Source organism: Ornithorhynchus anatinus, chromosome X3, assembly GCF_004115215.2.
Source record: "Ornithorhynchus anatinus isolate Pmale09 chromosome X3, mOrnAna1.pri.v4, whole genome shotgun sequence".
Classification (NCBI taxonomy): Eukaryota; Metazoa; Chordata; class Mammalia; order Monotremata; family Ornithorhynchidae; genus Ornithorhynchus; species Ornithorhynchus anatinus.
This window is the reverse complement of record NC_041751.1, coordinates 19,633,594-19,652,567: the sequence shown is the minus strand read 5'-3', so window position 1 is coordinate 19,652,567 and position 18,974 is coordinate 19,633,594. Positions and strand designations below refer to the sequence as shown.

The window sequence follows — 18,974 nt, the reverse complement described above, 5'->3', positions numbered from 1 at the left end:
CCCTCCCCGACTTTCCCAAGCCGCAGCCGGGCCTTCTGCCCTTCGCCGCACATCTCCTCCCCGGATGGATCCACACGTGTGGCCTCGGCCCATCGGGCCCCCCGGCTAAACCCACGTTGGCCTTTCCGAATAGAGAAGCAGCGTGGCTCACTGGAAAGAGCACGGGCTTTGGAGTCAGAGGTCATGGGTTTGAACCCCGGCTCTGCCACTCGCAGCTGGGTGACTTTGGGCAAGTCACTTAACTTCTCGGTGCCTCAGTTCAGTTCCCTCATCTGTAAAATGGGGATTAAGACTGTGAGCCCCACGTGGGACAACCTGATTCCCCTGTGTCTACCCCAGCGCTTAGAACAGTGCTCGGCACATAGTAAGCGCTTAACAAATACCAACATTATTATTATTGGTTGCACGGAGACTCGGTGGCCGGCAGCGCCGAACCCCGACAGCCTCCCCTGCCAAACGGTCATCTACCTCGCTCTCCTTGCGCCGGCAGATGGGGACTTTCCGGAAAGGCTTTCCCACCCTCGCCCCTTCGTTTAACCAGGGCAAAGAGACGCCTCGGCGGCGGGGAAGCAGAGCCGGCTCTTAAACGGAAAATCTGGAAAAGTTTCAGGCCGCTAGAAATAATGGTATTTTTGTCTCCTTCCCTACACGTTTCCATCTCCGCAGATGGTACGATCAGCTGGGGCTGGCATTTCTTTGCTAGAGATTTGTAATTTTAGGAGGTAGGAAGGAGAACAGTGATAGGAGAGAGAAACCGAGAGAGAGATGGATGGATGGATTGTGATTTCGCTCCGGGTTTTGGGTAGGAACTGGGGGATGCTCCCACAGACCGGTAGAGAGGGAAGGGTATTTCCAAATTTCCTACTTTGTTTCCCGGTTAGTAATTGGTTTCTATATGATATATTCTTATTATAGAATATTTATGTATAGGTGTATATGTGTGTGTATGCATATATATATATATATATATATATATATATGATGTAGTGGTAAATGCTGACTTCTTAAGCACTGAATCCTTGATGACAGAATGAAATTCAGATCGTTTTATGTGTTCTTCTCCCTAATGTTAGTAAATAATAGTAGCCCATGGAACTGTAAGATGAAACTCTTACATCATTAAAACAGTTCCCTTAATCTCATACCCGCAGAGCTCAGCAGGAATGGCTTTTCCTGTGGGAATCTTGTATTTGGATTAACTGTACCTACGGCCTTGCTATTTCACTTAGTAATTAAGAAGGCACTTACAGCGTGGTGTATCTTTTCTGTATGGCACCTGGGCTCCAGCAAGACAACAGTCTAATTCTTTCAGGTTTTCTTAATGGCTCAGGGCCCGTTCCTTGCCGGGGGGGGGGGGGGGGGGGGGGGGGGAGGGGGGCGGTAAGAGGGCCTCTTGGTCTTTCTGGAACCCTACACGGTTGATGTCACTTTTTAAATAAATTATTTTCAACTGCATGTTTTAAGCACTGTACCATTAGAACAGGCCTTTCATGTTCTGACAATTCCCTGTTGGTCCAGTGGACAGAGCCCTTCTCTGAGAATCGGGAAACCTGGTTGTGGAAACAACTGATGTAGTTGGAGCTCGCATGTGCACATTCTCAGCGTTCCGCTTTCTGCTTTCCACCTCCCCCCACTACTGTGTCCCAAGGGGAGCACTGTGATTGGCAGGAGTTGAGAGAGCATGAGTAGTGCTGTACAGGTCATTATCACCGTCATCCATTTCCCTGAAATGGTACCGTTCTCATTCACTGAAGTGCTACCGTTCTCATCCACGGTTCCTGTTGGGAGGCTGTACCCATCCCCACGATGCAGTTCCGTAAATCTCCGGTGACATGGGTAACTTTCTCCAGAGGGGGTTGAACGGCAAAAGTCGTGAGGGCTAAATATCTGTCGCGCACCAACCCAAACAGAGGAACAACTTCACTTAAGCAGTCCTGATGGTTGGAATCCTTCAAAGAGCTATTCATGCTCAGTGGTAAATGGTGGGAGGACAATTCTAAAATAGTTCTGGAATAATACTCAAAAGCAGGCATGCAGACTCATTCCCAAAGGTGGGCTCCTTGTGCAGTTATGCATGTGTTCACAGGTCACACTTAAAAAGCGGGAAAGTACAAGTCATTATGAAATTATTAGCAAGATGACGCATGATGATGATGATGTTGGAGTTTCTCATTGTAAATAATGAACAAACTTCATGGGAACTTGGGAAGTGAAGATCTGCATGAAGGATGTGATTATAGTGCCTAGTGATTTCGCAAATGAAAGGATTTTAGTGAGTGATCATTTTTTACTTAAGTATCACAGCTACATTTAGCAGGCAAGGTTTCTATAGGGACAGGGTCAGGGGTTTAGTGTCAAGGGGAGAAAAAGGCAGAAAAGGGAGAGACAGACACAGAGAGACACAGACAAAGAGAGAATCTCTCACGCATACACAGATCTTAAAACTTTCTCTCTTCTTCTGGGTGTTGCCAGAGTTTGACTGTCGCTTCCCAGTAGATTGCGGACAGGGATTACGTCCACTCTGTTTTACTCTTTCAGAAGCACTTAGTACAGTGCCCTGCACCCAGTGAGCATTCAGTAAATACCATCGAGCTGGCAGGCAGTTTCTTTGCTCCAAACAGGAGGTGCGGCTGCTTGCAGCTGTTACCGAGGGCTGTTTTCCAAATTTTTCTATGTGGGGATCTAGACCTTCCCCATGGCACATCAGAAACCCTGAGGAGTCGTCCTTGGAAACAGCTAGGGCACCACCGGGTTCAAGACAGATGAGAACAGATTCATAAGTGAATAGTCCAGCGTAGGTTAACTAGAGGTAAAGTTAGGGAGGTTGGATGGTCTGTCCCTAAGAACGAGGATTGATGTAAAGGAAGGCAGCCATTACATGACCTCTCCAAGCTTGCCATTACTACTGGCGGAAAGTACCTGGCCGAACTGAACCAGTAATAGTATTTCTTACGCTCGTGCGATCTGTAACTATCCCATTTTCCCACTCCCTTCTGCGTCGTCCTGATTTGCTCCCTTTATTCAGCCCTCCCACAGCTCCATGGCACTTATGAACATATCCATAATTTATTTATACCTATTAATACCTGTCTCTCTCTAGACCGTGAACTCGTAGTGGGCAGGAAACTTTGTACTCTCCCAAGCACCTAGTACAGTGCTTTGTACACCATAAGACCTCAACGAAATACGATTGAATGATTCATCGATCCTTCCATCCATCCCCTCCAGGTGATGGCAGAGCTGGGGAAAAGATGGTCTCAGCTACTAAGATCTCTTTCTCCCCTCTTGTTGCTCTGCTCGGGATAGGCCAGCTGTCTAAAGCCATACAACCGGCTACCTGCTGTCCGCATACTCCAGTTTTGACAGAACTTCCTGCTGTGGAGACAGTGTGGCCTAGGAGGGAAACCATGGAATCACATCCCACTCTTCTACTGGTCTACTGTGTGACCTTGGGCAAACACTTAACCTTTAGGTGTTAGTTTCCTCATCTGCAGAATGGGGATAAGATAGATCATGAGCCCAGGGACTGTTTCTTCCTACAACACTGTGTATCTACTCCAACTTGTGGCAACCTTGTATCTACTCCAACTTGTAGCAGCGTAGTGTTTTGTTAATGTCAAAAATAAAGTCTGCAAAAGACTTCTGAATCTACTACCCAAAGTCCAGAGTAGCATGGTAGTGGACATACCATGGGAACACCTAGAAGACACTGAATGCTGTTTCGAGGATGGTAGCCACGTGACACTGTGCCAAGGACACATTTTGTGTAAGACCTTTAGAAGAAAGGGCAAATTGATTTTTAATGGGTAAACAAGAGCTAAATAAAGCGTTGTGGTTCCATAATGTTTTGTTTCATAACACGTATTTTTAAAGTCTCATTTCCTAAGTGCATTTTAGGGGACTGTTTTGCCATACCTCTTCCTCTGCAGTGTGATTGAGCTGTAATTCTATACAATTACAATTATGGGATTTGAAGGACCAGAATGTATTTTTGAAAACATCAAAAAGAAGCCCCATTCCTCACAGTCATCCTTCTCTAGTCAGAGCTAAATAAGTACCATTTTCTCTGTTGGGAGCATTGATGTGTTTAAAATCTGTCCAAAAAAAACCAAACCTCCCTAATTCTGGTGTGTTTTCTCTCCTCATCTATCCTTCCCATTCCTCTCTCCCTTTACTTAAGGATGGCTAGTTTAAACGTGGTTCTTTCCCCCCCCTTCCATTTATACATATGCCTCTTTTCAAAATAGGCTTATACAATGGTCTGAATAAATATTTTTTATGGACTTTATTAAGGGCTTACTGTGTGTCAAACACTGTTCTAAAAGCTCCGGAGTGGGTACGAATTAAATAGGTCAGACCCAGGCCCTGTCTTGCATGGGGCTCACAGTCCAAGTAGGCTAATGATCCAGGCTATTGGGTAAGGCTACACACATATAAATAGCTATACTATCTAAACTAGTCCACCAAACAGTTAACTTTGTGGTAACTGCATAATGTTTGACGCTATTAGGAGATCACCAGGCAAAGCTGAAAACAGCACCATCACACCCATACGTTAATTTCACTTCCAGAGGCATCATCTCCATAAATGTGGAGAAGCAGTATGGCTCAGTGAATAGAGCACAGGCCTGGGAGTCAGAAGAACCTGGGTTGTAATCCCGACTCTGCCACTTGTCAGCCCTATGACCTTGGGCAAGTCACCTAATGTCTCTAGACCTCAGGTGCCTCATCTGTAAAATGGGGATTAAGTGGACTGTGTCCACCTTGATTTGTCAGTGTCTGCCCCAGCACTTAGAGCACTTAGTACAGTGCCTGGCACATAGTGCTTAATGAATACCATTAAAATTTGTGTGTGTGTGTGTCTCTGTGTTTGTGTGTGTGTGTAGGCAAATCTTTCTCCTTCTCCCTTTACCTCTTTTCTGTGTTCCGTCATCTGTCACAATGGAAAATGGACAGGGAAATCATGGCTAATCAAAGTACTGATTACCTGAAAACCTCACTTTGGTCAAGAGTTTCAAGCAGTCCCCCTGCCCAACATTTTTTTTTGCCAGAGCTGCTAGAAAGACATACCCTATATCAACTATTTCCAGCTTCTGTGCTCATGGCAATCTAAGTCATATTGGGAGGCCCTCAGTTCTATTCGCCTGCAGCAATCCAGACATTTCAGGACACAAGATCATCTACTGCCCGAGTTGCCCTAATTGAAGAAAATGTTTCTCCTGAATCAAGTGATCATTCAGTGGTATTTACTGAGCACTTACAGCGTGCAGAGCACTGAATTAAGCGCTAGGGAGAGTACAGTACAATAGTCGGTAGACACGTTCCCTGCCCACAAGGAGCTTACAGTCTAGAGGATGACTTAGATTGACCATCTACCCAGCCCACCAAAATCCTTTTCAGTCCTTCCTTTCTCCCATTTAAGCACTCTCCCAGTTCCCTCTGGCCAGAGTTAGGCAAGCGCATCTTGTGGTTCTTACTTTCTGTTTAATCCGGTGCTACTGTTAGGTGTCTATTCTTTTCGTTATTATTAGACCATTTAGTTCTTGCATTTTGGGATACATTTTTGCGATCACTGGTCATTAGTATCCTGGTAGCGGTGGAACCAATAGCTGAGTCATAGCAATACCTGCTGTTTAAGTACTTCTCAGTCATTAGGAGGGCGGGGAAGAAAGCCCTTCATATGTTTCCAAACTAATAGCTAAGTTCACAGTTTATTACTCAGGACTATTAAACATAAATACAAAGGGGAGGCTGGCTAAGAAATTTAACCACAAGAATCCCAGTGGTCATATTAAATCAGCACTGTGATTTATGTACTTGGTTCGTAGATTTAAAGACTATATTTAGTGTTTAGAATTCTGTTTCATAAATGGGAGCCTTTAGTTGTTCATTTGCTGGCAAATTTAGTATGACATTTGAAGGGAGCGCTTGGCCACAATTAAATATTCAATTTAATCACACGCATAGTTAGGTGCTTTGCAGACCTATTTCCGTGCCCACTCAGTCTTTCCCTAGACTATCAATAGGCATTTTGACTCCGGTATGGCTAGGGAGTTTGGGAACCATCTCCCAACACGAGCCAGGATATCAAAGGAACGCCTTGGCCTCAGGGGATTGAGCTTCAATACAGGTGAGTGAGACGCAGCCCACGTTTTCCTTAGCTTATCGTTCTCTCCACCCCAGCGCCTAGCGAAGTCCTTGGCATGTAGTATGTGCTTAATGAACACCACCGTCATTATTATTCCTTAGGCAAGGGAGTGAATAGGATCAACTCTGGTTTTTAGTTATATGTAAGTGCACCATTATTACTGAGTCACTGGGTGAGGATGACTGAGTGAATGAGAGAATCGCATCTGCTAACTCTCTTACATTGTACTATCCCAAATGCTTGACACAGTGCTCTGCAACACAGTAAGGATTTAATAAATACCATCAGTTGAGTCAAATGAATAACCGACCTCCACCCTCAGCTCTACTAGGTCAATGCTTCATGGAGATTGGTTGATTATAACAAAGGCCTATGTATGCCACAGGGGTTTGTGATCAATCAGAAGTCCATGTTACCACCCCCTGCCAGGAACAGAAGGAAGACTGAAGTCAGACCTGACTGTAGAGAGCCAATGTTGAATTTCCATCTGTATATTCTTCCCTGGTGTTTAGTACAGTGCTCTGGACCCAGCGCTCAGTAAATACGGCCCTTCTAGCTATGACTCTAATGGAGGTAAGAAAACTGCTTCCCAGCACCAGCACTTGCCAGCACTGCTTCTCTTCCCTCTCTGCTGTGTGTCCTTGAGCAATTCACTTCACTTCCCCGTGCCTCAGTTACCTCATCTGCAAAATGGGGGATTGGGGCTCACAGTCCCCCATGTGGGACAGGGACTGTGTCTAACCTCATTAACTTTTATCTACTCCAGTGCTTAGTAAGCACATAGCTGGCACATAGTAAGCGCTGAACAAATACCATAAACAGACAGAGGCAGACAGACATGGACCAGTTGTTTCTGGCCAGGGCTACCGTAGCTTCCACCAGGATGTCATGTTGGCTCTATCAGACATCACCGTCCTTTGTCTTATGCAGTCGAGTTGTCTTCGACCCATAGCGATGCCTTGGACACATCTCTCCCAGAACGCCTCGCTTCTATCTTCAGTCATTCTGGTAGTGTATCCCTAGAGTTTTCTTGGTAAAAATGCTGAAGTGGCTTACCATTGCCTCCTTCCACGCAGTAAACTTGAGTCTCCACCCTTGATTCTCTCCCATGCTGCTACTGCCCAGCACAGGGAAGTTGTGACTTCTAGCAGATTGTCTTCCACTCTCTAGCCACTGCCCAAGCTAGGAATGGAATGGGTATGCCTCTGCCCGACCCTCCCTCCCGTAGTCGAGACTGGTAGAGTATTGGGAACTCTCCAGGTGTGACCCTGAGAGGGGGTCACCATGCTTAGCTCCTGCTTAAAGGTGATGATGATGGTGATGATTAAAGGTGTCTGTTAAAGGGCTTTCTATGTGCCAAGCCCTGGTATAGATGTGATACAGTAAAATATAATGCCTGTTCCACATGGGACTCTCAGTCTAAGGAAGAGGGAGAGCAGGTATATGATCTCCATTTATAGATGAGGAAACCGAGGCATAGAGAAGTTAAATGACTTGCTTAAGGTCACCCAGCAGGCAAGGAGCAAGCAGGTCAGGACTAGAACCCAGGGCTCCTGATTCCCAGTCCTGTGCTCTTTCCGTTAGGTCACACCACTTCTAAGCATATGTTGGGCCCTTGTTTAAGGTTAAGATTAAATTTGACCACTTGGGCATTTCAGTTTCCAAAGTTGATCAATAAGAGATGTTGAAATATTCATTGAAGTCTTTCAAGAAGAGAATGGAAGAACACACAGTGAGAAGCAGCGGTGACATAGTGGATTGTGGTATTTTAAAAAAAGCGCTTACTATGTGCCAAGATCTGTATAAACACTGGGATAGATACAAGATATTTAGGTCCCACATGGGGCTCACAGTCCAAGTAGGAGGGAGAGCTGGTATTGAACCCCGTTTTACAGATGAGGGAACTGAAGCCCAAAGAAGCAAAGTGACTTGTCCAAGGTCACACAGCATGTAAGCGGCCGAGTTAGGATTAGACGCCAGGTCCTCTGACTCCCAGGCTTGTGTTTTTTCCACTAGGCCATGTTACTTAACCAAGTGAAAAGAGACGGGGCCTGGAAGTCAGAGAAGCAGAATTCCAATCTCAGGGCAAGTCACTTTATTTTTCTGTGCCTCGGTTTACTTATCTGTAAAATGGGGATTCATTATGTGTTCTCCCTCCCCCTTAGAGTAAACCCCGTGTAGGGGATGGGAACCTGTTTGTCTAGCATTTGCCCCAGCGCTTGGCACAGAGTAAGTGCTTAACAAGTAACACAATCATTTATCATTATTATTATTGTCATCATTGTTATTAATTATGAACCACCATTTGTCTGTATATATCACGTCTTTTACATCACGTATCTGACATGTATCTATATATTTTATCAGATCTTTCAGTAAAACGGTCATCTGTAAAATGGGGATTGAGATTATGAGCCCCATGTGGGACAGGGACTGTGTCCATCTCCCCCCCCCCCCAGCGCTTAGTACAGTGCCTGGCACATAGTAAGTGCTTAACAAATACCATTATTATTATTATGATTATTAATAGAGTCTCCTGCAGCATGCGCCCAGGACCTCTTCAGTTACATGTTAAAGCCTTGGGAGAATGCATTTTGGCTTTCTAAATTGATTAAAAAAAATAGATCCATAAAGTTTTTTTCCTTTTTAAATTTGATCAGAAATCCACCACATAGCATCAGTTAGTACACGTAGGCACATGACACATCACGAATCGAAGGAAATGGGGTAAAAATCCCCAAAAGATCATTGAAAATAGAATAGTATGGAGGACCGGATTATCTTGAATCTAGCCCAGCGCTTAGTACAGTGTTTGGCACGTGTCTGCTGTCTGACCTTGGGCAAGTCACTTAACTAACCCTAACCCTAATTAGGTTAGGGTTGGCCTCAGTTACCTCATCTGTAAAATGGGGATTAAATCCTACTCCCTCCCACCTTTTTGGGACAGAGACTATGTGTCTTAGTTATGTCTTACTCCGGTGCTTGGAACAGTGCTTGCCACATAGTAAGTACTTAGCAAGTACCATAATTATAATAGTAAACGACAATGCCAATACCTCATGAATTGTTATGACTATTTTAGGAGCAAGACTTTGCTTCTCAGCCTATAGGGGTTCACTTTAAAGCAGACAGAGTTGTTCTTTGTCTGCCCCTGTCATTTACTCATTCATTAATGCAATCGTATTTATTAAGCGTTTACTATGTGCTGAGCACTGTACTAAGCGGTTGGAAAGTACAATTCAGCAACGAATAGAGACAATCCCTACCCAACAACGGGCTCACAGTCTAGAAGGGGGGAGACAGACAACAAAACAAGCAACTAGAATATATGCTTTCTTCCTTCCCACCATTCCAAATAAACACATTAACCTCAACAATTTCGTAATTAATAGCTCTGCTTTTATCTTTTGAATTCCCAGTGAGTGGAGTAAACAACTGGAGCCCTTCAGGAGTTGCGTGGGGCATTCTGAAAATAATGTGTGTCTATTTACAACCACTATTCTGAGTGCAGTGAATAATCATTCAATCATATTTTTTGAGTGCTTACTAAGTGTAGAGTACTGTCCTAAGCGCTTGGGAAAATACAATTACAACAATAAACAGTGACATTCTCTAATGGCGATCCCCTTCTGTGCTTACTAGAAATTCCTAAACATAAAGATCAGAGAGTCTTAAATATTCACTTGGTTGCCTGTGCCACTTCAGAAGACAGGCAGAGAGGCTGGGTGAGGGTGTTAATGAAAGCCAAACCACTGCCTCTCTGCATGTTGGCAAACTTTGTAGCACACAGGAACCGAAATGAAAATCTATTTTTAGTTCTAAATAAAGCCGAAAGTCGTCCTTGGGATCAAAAGCTCTTACTAGTACAGGAGAAGGAGAGTGAAAGAGGGAAGGGAAGGTCCTGACGTGACCTCTGTTTCTAGGCAGTGTGTTCCTCACTCCGGCCTCTAGAATGTGGGAAGGGAGGTGAATAGCACTTCTTCTTAGCTTCTGTCCCACATATCCTGGCAGAGCCTGGCCCCTTCCCCCTCCCCCTGTCCCCCCTTTGGAGACTGATTGTCCCCCCCTCAGCCCCCTGCCCCCCACTGTTGGATCCCTGAGTGAAGGTCCCTAGTGCCTCCTGATCTCCAAGCTGCAGTGTCATGCTTTGCCAAGAAACTGCCAGATCAGCTCGTTATACTTTAAAGATTACTATTTACTAAAAAAAAAAAAAAACAGCTCCCGAGACATCTGTGAGTCAGAATCTCCGGGCAAGCAGGGAGTAGAATGTGACTAGCTGGAAACTTGTCAAAATAAGTGGGTAGGTTAAGGGTGGGGCACAGCACTACAACAGGAGCAACGAAGCGTCCAGAGAGCTGTGGCAAGAGGCAGGCAGGAGTGCCAATGACGAGACTGGCTTCGGGGGTAGCGTCACCCCGGCCCCCCAACCCCCACCGTTCCCGACTGAGCCTCAAGGACCTCTAGACTCTAAGCTCGTTGTAGACAGGGAATATCACTGTTTATAGTTGTATTGCACTTTTCCAAGTACTTAGTACAGTGCTCTGACACAGTGAGTGCTCAATAAATACGAATGAAGGAATGAAGGCCACCCCCAGCCCACTTCTCAGCCTCGTCTTGTTGGGAGGAACAGCAGGACAAATATCGATTGGTCCGAAACTCTTGGTGTGTGCAAGGTTTCTGATAAGGAGCATCCTTGATGAATTAAGAACTTTGAAAATGTGGTTGTGGTTCTTTACAGTTCCCTTCAGAGTTAGAGCCGGGTTATCTCTCCAAAGCAGGGACTCGTAGCCTGCAGCTCACAAACCAGGCCACTCCTTGTGGCCCATTTGAGGTGTTCAGTGGTGGCTGGAGAAGGAACACTGCCTATAAAATGAATATCCTGGAAGCATGGGTGTTTCCCATCCTGGAATGGTCTCCCTCCTCCCACTGCAACTCCCAACCCGACTTAGGGATGGGCTTCACGGCCAGAAACTTCTGTGTTTCTGGGACCAGAATTGGGAGATGATAATAATAATAGTAATAATAATATTTCTTAAACACCTGTGATGTCCCAGGCACCGTACTAAGCAGTGGGGTAGAGACAAGCAAATCCCTTCGAACACAGTCCCTGTCCCATATAGGGCTCACATTCTTAGCCCCCATTTTACAGATGAGGGAACTGAGGCCGAGAGAAGTAAAGTGACTTGCCCAAGGTCACTCAGCAGACAAGTGGCAGAGCCGGCATTAGGACCCAGATCCTCTTGACTCCCAATCCCTGGCTCTAACCATGAGCTTCTCAGATGGGTCACTGTACCACACTTAGTACAGTGCTCAAGCGCTTAGTACAATGCTCTGCAAACAGTAAGCCCTCAATAAATACGATTGATTGAATCTGTTGGATGACCCTGGGGAAGACAAAACTTCTGTGCCTGTTTCCTTATCTGTAAAATTGGGGGTGCATTACTTGTTCTATCTCCTATTTAAGACCGTAAGCCCTGTGTTGGACAGGGACTTTTTATCTTATATCTTCTCCAGTGCTTAGTACCAGTGCTGGATACATAGGGCCTAACAGCACGATTATCATTATTAGTCGCTTAGGACTCACTCAATCCTGTTAGCTGGGAGCAGGAGCAAAGCAGTGTTTCCATAAGAGAATCAGCTTGACCTAGAGGAAATAGCCTGGGCCTGAGTGTCCGAGGACCTGGATTCCAATCCCCACCCTGCCACTTACATTGAGCAAGTCACATAACTTCTGGACCTCAGTTTCTTCATCTGTCAAATGGCAATTCCTTACCTGGCCTCCCTCCTACTTAAACCGTGAGCCCCTTGTAGGACAGGGACTATGTCCAATGTTATTATCCTGTATCCACCAAAGTGCTTGATGCAAAGCAAGCTCTTAACAAATATGGTTATTATTAAAAAGGGTTCTGTCTGTTAATTTTTTTGAATAGTCCTCAATATGAGTTGAGTTGCACACCTTTGCCACAGAGTGGGCTCGCATTTTCTAAGACCACCTTTTCCTCAGCTCCACTTCCCCTCTGCATCACCCCGACTCCCTCCCTTTGCTCTATCCCCCTCCCCCCCACAGCACTTGTATTTTTATGTACATATCTATAATTCTATTTATTCATATTGATCAATTGATGAATGAATTTTCCCAGGGCCCTAATGAGGTGTAAGGGTCTCCACATATGTGCACGTTCGTGTGTGTGCACACGCACACATGCACACACACACACACACACATGCACACACGCACGTGCTGTGTCATCAACTCGGCCACTACCTCTGTAATTGTGGGAGCACACCCCTTCCTCACCCTGTCCTATGCCCTCCATTATGTCACCTCCTCTCAGCCTCCCTCTGAGGGCTCAATCAACAGTATTTATTGAGCACTTACTGTGTGCAGAGACTAGTAGTATTGGGTATTAGGGTATTAGTGCTTGGGAGAATATAATTCAGTAGAGTTGGTAGGTCTGATCCCTGCCTTCAAGGTACCTAGAATTTTATTCCTGCCCTCTTCCAATCCCTTAATGCTATCTCCAGTCTCTCTCTCTCTCCTCCTTCCCCTCTGCCTTTAAACTTGCTGAAGTCACTCCTGTATGAAGAATCTTCTCTGGATCCCTCAACCCTCTCCAGGTCTCGCCCCATTTCCCTCCTTCCTCTTCTGTCCCAAATCCCCAGAAGGGTTCCGTACACCACTGCTTTCTCTCCACCAACTCTCTTTCTGATGCATAATCAATGACCTCCTCAGAGGTAACTCCAGTGAGCCCTACCTACTCTGTCCTAATGCTCTTCGATCTCAGAGCCACCCCTGTCACCGTAGACCATCCCGTTCTCCTTGGTCTACTATCAGATCTTGGTTTGGCCAGCCCGGTACTCTCCTAGTTCTCCTTCCTGCCCGATAGCTCAGTTTCCCCAACTGGCTCCTTTCCTACCTCTCATCCCCCAAATTGTGAGTGAAGTACAGGGTTTTATGCATGGGAAGCAATCATGGCCACGTGGAAAAAGCACAGGTCTGGTAGTCAGTAGGACCTGGGTTCTAATTCTGGCTTTGTCACTTGTCTGCTGTGTGACCTTGGGCAAGTCACTTAACTTCCCTGTGTCTCAGTTCCCTCATCTGGAAAATAGGGATTCAATACCTGTTCTCCCTCCTACTTAGTTGGTAAAACCCATGAGAGACCTACTCCAGTGCTTAGTACAGTGCTTGGCACAAAATAAGTATGTAACAAATATTTTTATTATTATTAGCTCCCCTCTCTCTTCTCCCTCCACACTCGCTCTCTTGAGGACCCCATCCACTTGCCCGCCTTCACTGACCACCTTTAGATCTCCCTTTCTAGCCCTGACCTAGTCAACATCTAGGTTGAGTCCAACATCACTTCTCACCTCTAGTGCTTTTCCACATGAAAGACATATTGATGCATCCAATTCGACCATGTCCAACAGTGAACTTCTCATCTCTCCTCCTAAACTCTCATCTCTCAACTTCCCTATTTCCACCATCCTTGCTGTGACCACCTTGGACTCTTCACTGTCTAATCTGCTGTCAAAACATGCTAATGAGCAGTGCTTGGCACAGAGGAAGCACTTAACAAGTACCATCTTTTATTAATGGAGGTCCCCGCGTATGTTATTAGTGAATAGTCATCAGTGGAATTTATTGAGTGCATACTGTGTGCAGAACACTGTACTAAACGCTTGAGAGAGTAAAATACATCAGGGTTGGTAGGTATGTTCCCTGTCTAAAACAAACTTAAAGTCCAGAGGGGAAGACATACATGAACATAAATAATTTAGAGATTTGTACGTATGCTCAGCGGGAGAACATCAAATGCCCAAAATGCCCAAGTGCATAGACCACGCAGAAAGGAGAGGGAGCCGAGGAAAAGAGGGCTTAATTGGGGAAGACTTCTTATGCTTAAGAAGCACGTAGTACAAGGGCTCGTATTAAGCATTCATTTAACATTTACTTTCATGGATTGATTAAGAAATGAGTTTTTATTGCTTTACAAGCAATCGAGAAAAAGAGGACAGTAGAGTAGAATGCTGAACATCTTCAGGATAGGATTGTCTGCTTGAAGTTCTTGTTGATGAGGTCTGGTGGATGAACTTTTGCACTTCTGCTCCCTCACTGCTGTATTAAGAATCAAAGTCAGAGTGTAATGACTTTTGTCACATTCAGTGGAATGTATTAGAGTTGCTCATCCAGCCCAGAGCTAGAGATGTGAAAGTAGTGTTCCTTGACAATCTGAATAGCAGTCTTAAAAAAACAAAACAAAACCCTGCTGGCAGTCTGTTACCTTGTTTAAGGAAGCTTGTATAAATGCCAATCCTAGCTGGTAGTTGTGATGGCTGCTTTTGGCTGTGCCAACTTCTAAAAATGGAATGCCAGCTTGAAGTCAGACAGGAGGGTATCTTTGTGAATTCAGGGATGAGTTCTATGTTTAACAAGCTGTGGTGCCACCCTTCATATCCGGTCAACCTACTCACTACCTCCATCCCATCTATCTCGCTGCCAGCCCCTTGCCCACATCCTCCCTCTGGCCTGGAACTCCCCTTTCCTATCCAGCAGACCATCATCTCCCCAGCTCTAAAGCCCTACTAAAATCACATTTCCTCCAGGAGGCCTTCCTTGACTAATTTCATCTCCTCCTCATCCTCCCACTACTGTGTCACCCATGTACTTGCTATTCTAAGAACATAAGTCCTCATTCCTTCCACAGCACTCACGTACATATCCTTATACTCTGCCCCTTTCCCTAGGAGGAATTAATTTTCAAGTCTGTCTCCCTTGCTAGATCACAAGTTCCTCAAGGGCAAGTATCATGTCTACTTACTCTATTGTCCTCGTAGTACAGTGATCTGTTCAGAGTAAGTGCTTAGTAAGTACTACTGATTGATTGAAACCCCTTTTGGACAGGGAATGTCTACCAAACTCTGTTGTTGTGTACTCTCCCAAGTGCTTAATACAGTGCCCTGTACATAGTGAGCGCCCAGTAAATACCATTGATTGAGGTCGTGGCACCGGATACGGAGGGATGCATTCTATTTAGCAGGTTCTCTGAGGGTGGCTGGCTTGGGAGCGAGTGGGAGAGAATTCCTGGTGCCTAGATGAATTGGTGACAGCCACACCCGTTGCTGGAGAGGAAATGGAAAAATGGAAGACTTGGCCTCAGGATTGTTGTTGCTGAGAGTCTGTGTGTATGTGTGTGTGTCGGGGGTGGGGAGAGCATGGGCTATCTTATTTGCCTCTTGACCAGTTTTATCCAATCAATGATATTTATTGAGTGCTTACTGTATGCAGACCACTGGACTAAGTACGCGGGAGAGGACAACAGAGTTAGTAGACATAAGGAGCCTTTTGCTTTCACTGTGGAAGTTTTCCCTTTTGCAATCTGTTTGGGCCTTCTGACTTTTAATTGCTGGGAGAGACCATTAAATATAGGAAAGCCAGCCAGAAGATTTGTCAACCTGAATTTCTGTGGATCGGAAAGCCTGGCTGATCTCCTGGCCTTTAGTGAAGACGACGTGGTAAAGAACCATGTATGTTGAGTTTATCTGGATTTTACTTTTGTTGAGGCATCTCCAGGCTTCACTTCCTAGGGCATTTAGTAGAAAGTGAGGTGCATAACTGAGATACTTCCATTTAGGGTACCAATTTGGTTTTTGGTATTTTTTTAAATCAGCTTAATTCTCGGAGGCATTTCCATTTTATTTTCTCTCTTTCTGATGCACAGTCAGTAAAGGAAGTGACTAAAGACAGCCAACTGCATCCTTTGTTGTTGAAGGCATACTAACATGGACTACATAGTCTGCTAGATTGTAAGCTCCTCGAGCGTTGGGATAGTGTCTGAGAGTATATGTCTCTCTCTATCTCTTCTGCCTTTTCTCTCCCCTAATCATGGAAGCTTGTTTCTTCCCTCATGGAAACCCCTCTCACTCACACAATAACTGCAGTAAATTATTCAGTAGAGTTCTACTCACCAGTTTCATTTTTGTTCATTTAAGTCATAATGCATATAATTCATTAGATGGCTATTCATTTTACAAATAATTTGCTAATTTTGAAAATGTAGCTCCCTTTCCCACTTCTGACTTCTCGTATCTATTCTTCCACTTTTTATCTATTTTATAGTTGGAGCTTATATCTGCTTGTCTTCCCCATGTCTTGTAATTCTTTTGCATCTCCCTAAGCACTGAGTGCAAACAGCCTGTCAATACATATTGTTGATGGTGATGATGATGATGGCATAGCCACCCTGACAGTGGCATTGTCATGCCTGGCATATGAAGTCCTCTGTGCAAGTGAAATTTGACTTTGAAAGAAACATTTACTGCTTCACTCAGTGATTTTGTCTTTTTACTTTTGCAAGCAAGTATTTAAACTTCCATTAGCACTTGGTTTCATAGTACAGTGTTGGTCAAAGTCTGTTCACATCCTTAGTGCAGCGAATAGGCAAGGTGTCAGATACCAAGTTAGAGCTTTGGAAGGGAAAGTTTAGGACATAGCAGGGGCTACTGCTTAGAGAGACACAGTCCGCAGCTGTTTCTTATCCGACTGTCTTGCAAGGCGGTCTGTTGGCTTCTGGAAGGCTGGAGTGTGGATGGCTCAGTGCAAACCATCACCACTAAGGAAAAACAAATTGAGCACAAGCTCTACTGATGGTGGAATTCTTTAAGTACTACATGAGTGGGCGGTCCAAGATGTTGGTCACTTGGCCCCTGAAGAAGCAGCAGCCCCGTTCAGCCGCACCCTGAATGTCCGAGAGGCCCTTTGTAAGAGTGAACTGAAAATCGGTGTGACCTAGTGGAAAGAGAATGGGTCAGGGAGTCAGAGGACCTGGGTTCTAACCCTGGCTCTGCCACTTGTCTGCTGTAAGGCTTCGGACAAGTCACTTACCCTCTTTGCCTCAGTTTCCTCATGTGTAAAAGGGATTAAATACCTTTTTAATCCCTTCTACTTAGTGATCCTCATGAGGGACAGGGATTATGTCTGACCTGATTATCTTGTATCTACTTCAGTGCTTAGTACAGTATTTGGCATATGATAGTTGTTTAATAATTATAATTATTACTGTTATTATTATTGTACTAAAAAAAGTGTCCCTAAAAGTTGCCTGTTTCACCCAGGCCCAACTCATCAGTAAACCACAACTGGTGAGCTGTATATCTGTAGTGCTAAAGCAAATAGAAGAAAAGACAGGAAAAGCAGAAAAGACTGAATTAAAAAAAAAACAGGAAAAAAAAACTTTGCCCAGGACTGTGGGTCCTGCACTGGTTTTTCCAGTCGTGCATTAACTCAGATGAGCGTTTACCATCCAGGGTATCTTCAAATATGAAGAACAGCTAGATAATGGTTATAGATCAGGTTGAGAGTATTCTTTGTAGGACTAGAGGTTTTCTCTGAATTTCCAGTAGGACATTGTCATTTTTTTATGGTATTTTTAAGAGCTTACTATGTGCCAGACACTTGTCAGGGGCTGTGGTAGATAGTAATCAGATTGAACACAGTTAATGTCCTATATGTCCCCATTTTATAGTTGAGGTAAAATTAAGCACAGGGAAGTTAAGTGACTGGCCCAAGGTCATACAGCAGACAAGTGGCAGAACCAGGATTAGAATCCAGGTCCTTCTAACTGGTAATGGCTAGGTGTGTGTGTTCGGGTCATAACCAGGCATTGTGTGCGTTGGTTTGTGTTTCCTTATCCTCCGCCTCTTTCATCTCCTCCGTCATTCATTGACTCTGATTTGGGTGATGAAACAAGAAGACAGTTGCTTTTTTAAACTCGTTTTGTTTTTCTCTGTTTTTGGAACCATCCCATCTCTTCAACAAGAATTTGGAGGAAATTCTAATTCATCTGTGACCCTTATTTTCAAACACAAATGCTGAAGCTCAAAAGTATGGTAGACTTGGCATATCAGTCACGTTGGCCTGTATTAGCAGCTCACGAGCTGGCAAGACTGGCAAGGCTGGCCAGCAGTGAATGATGGGGTGGAGCTAAGCTGTCTTTACTCTCCACAGAAAGGCAATGCAAGTAGACCTGGGTTAATCCTTGCATTCAAAACTCTTATGATGATTTTGTTGTGTTTTGGGGTGAGGAACTGCAAATGCCAATTGGCCTGTTATTTCCTGTCCGTTTCTCTTGTTTAGGAACAATAATTGGTACAGTAACCCAGAAGCATCCTCTGGGAGGGAGTGGTTCCTAAAATGAGGTCATGAAGTTGGGCAGAGCTTTCTCTTGGGACTGACCTTTGCCTGATGCAGAGGAAGAAGTTCCCATCAGGTGACCTGAAGGGACAGTAATGCTTAGTTGTTGAGGGGTTCTTGAGTCTGTTCGTGGAGTAGTGGATAGAGCATGGTCCTGGGCGTCAGAAGGACTTGGGTTCTAATCCTGGTGCCTCCACTTGTCTGCTGTGTGGCCTTGGGCAAATCACTTCACTTCAAGTCCCTTCAAGTGCCTCAGTTACCTCAACTGTAAAATGGGGATTAAGATTAAGTGTCCCATGTGGGACGGGGCCTGCATCCAACCCAGTTTGCTTGTATCCACCCCAGCACTTAGTTCAGTGCCTGGCACATTGAACCAGGTTGGAGTTTGATGGGTGGGAGGAACTGTGGAGCTCTAAATTGTGGCCAGAGGGGAATTTGGGACAATGGGGAGGGACAGGGTGAGACTAGGGCCAGTTCAAGAAACATGGAGCCTCAGGTCTCCCACAGTTAATTGCAAACTCCTTGAGGGCAGGGAACCTGTCAGCCCACTCTATTGTACTGTATTCTCCCAAGCACTTAACACAGTGCTCCTTACTCAGTAGTATTAAATGAATACATGAAAATTATTATTAGTAG

General features: G+C 44.9%; 1 protein-coding gene and 1 non-coding gene across 2 annotated transcripts in view; one reads left to right on the top strand and one right to left on the bottom strand.

Moving 5' to 3' along the window:
- The window catches only part of SLC22A23 (solute carrier family 22 member 23), a 134,202-nt gene that overhangs the window by 1,344 nt on the left and 113,884 nt on the right, over positions 1-18,974 (top strand). The gene's annotated exons all lie outside the window — the stretch shown is intronic.
- LOC114807753 lies at positions 7,289-7,426 on the bottom strand. The gene has a single exon (XR_003755827.1). It is a non-coding gene; the product is annotated as a small nucleolar RNA SNORA7 (small nucleolar RNA).